Source organism: Lampetra planeri, chromosome 45 (assembly GCF_965212315.1).
Source record: "Lampetra planeri chromosome 45, kcLamPlan1.2.h2, whole genome shotgun sequence".
NCBI lineage: Eukaryota > Metazoa > Chordata > Hyperoartia > Petromyzontiformes > Petromyzontidae > Lampetra > Lampetra planeri.
Genome location: NC_136151.1, coordinates 9,345,451 through 9,347,588, shown reverse-complemented (window position 1 = coordinate 9,347,588; position 2,138 = coordinate 9,345,451).

The following is a 2,138-nucleotide window of genomic DNA, read 5'->3' as shown; positions in this document are numbered from 1 at the left end:
TGTGGGTGTGGCTTCCCATCCCTGGCCAATCGTGGAGGGGAGGGATAAGGCAATTAGTCCGAGCCAATCAGCGCGAGGATTCACAAATTGGATGGGTGGCGCTTCCTGCACGCGCGCCCATTTTGTGTGGGCAGCCGTTAATAAGCCGAGCCACGCGCGCTGACGCCTCAAGAATGCAATCACGTTTCGAATACGAGTCTGTTGAGAGTCCATTGAGGGAGCTCACGTCACGTGGCATAATTACGCACGCGTTCCTTCGTCCATCTTCCTCTCCAGGCCAATCACTGCGAGCCAATCACCGCGAGGATTCACTCATTGCATGGGTGGTCGTTCCGCTCACGCGTGCCCATTGTGTGAGGGACAATTTCAACCGAGAAGATGGATTCTGGCTCAGCACTCATTGGAAGGACGTGATACACCGTTTCGGGTCTTGATTGATTTTGTTTTACTGACTTTCGGACTGCGGTCCATTCGCTGGCATTGTCTCTTTGGACCGTTCACGCGACGGTCAATGGTATGGTTTATAACAGATTGTATAATAATAAATAGTATAATAATATAATGTTTAATATAATTCATGAGGTAATATATAGTATCGTAATTGCATAGTGAGAATACAGCAGTGTGGTATACAGTAGGGTTGATAGAATAATACCAATATTACAAGTATTATTATAGTCTATAGTAACGCAGTGTATAATTCAATGTTGGGGTCTGTCTATGGCAGTTTATAATACGGGGTATAGTCGTGTGATGTAAGAAAAAAGATGAAATGAAGGCATATTATAATCGTTTTTGCGACATTGAAGTGTAATGTATAATGACTTATTGTTAGTAGCTCGACTTATTGAAGATTATATTGAGTATATTGATGATATTGATGTAGTTTATATTTTAGTTTTTTTATGGGTTCACTATATGATAGTCATTATATAGTGTATTGTATACCCAGTTACTTAATGTAGATAGCTCAGCTTATTGGAGAATATGTTGAGTACATTGATTATATTGATGTAGTTTATATTTAGTTCTTTCACATCGGTTTATTGTATGATAGTGGGTGGTTGCAGTTCTTTAGCATCAATATACTAAATGCCTCTGTTGATATGTAAACTCTGACTTTAACATAGCCACTTCCGTGACCAGTTACATGATAATTCCTCGCATTAACATCATGCTAATCTCCCAGTTACATGCTATTTTCTGACTTTAACATCCTGCTAACTCTCTCACATTAACACAGCTTATTCAATGCTAAATTCTTCTGTAGATATGTAAACTCCTTTGTCAAGGCGCTCTTCTCCTCCCACCCAGCTTAAAATACAATGCCAACCTTAGCAGTGTTCATTGGAGCACTGTCTTTCAGACAGCTGTCTTCACCTGAGCACGGCTGCTTGTGTTGTGGCCGAAACGTCGTGAGAATTTTATTTTTTAATGTTTTACTTTTATTATTTTATTATTTCCCTTCAATGTGACTTTACCGAAAGAACCAAGAAGATGCTTATTGATGGTTACCAGTCTTAATGGGGTGGAGCGGGCAATTAAGGGTTCCAGCCCCTTTTCCACCTCCATCACACACAGCTCCACTCCTTCATGTAAAGTTATCTCTCCATCCACAGCGCTCTCCTCTCTTCACTCTTGCCGACGGCCCCTCCCTCATTCCCTCTCCTCACACGTCTCCTCAATCCCAGCCACCAATCCCCTGCCTTCTCCTCTCAGAGTTACTCCCGTTCAACTCGGTACAGGGATTCATGTCAATGTTATTTATAATTAACTGCAATAATAACAATAATGTTACGTCCCTTTTTCGTTTGTCCACTCAGTTGCTGCTAAATAGTTGCAAGCGCAATCGTGGGATTGTAACCAGTGTGGTTGGGTAACTAATAAATGGCGCTTATATTCACACTACAATGTTATAAGTCATTGCTAATCCTTGTGAATGTTGCTCGGTTATGATTGACCTCGGATAAATTGGTGGTACGGCTATGCCACACCCTTCCATCTCAGAATAGGCAGGCACATGATTCAAATGCCAGTTAGGAGACTTGACAGGGGTTTTGAAGCGAAACAAATCTGTAGGGGGGGGGGGGGCAATAGTGATGCCAGCACGTCGATATTGCAGGGGTCCATTGGCATAC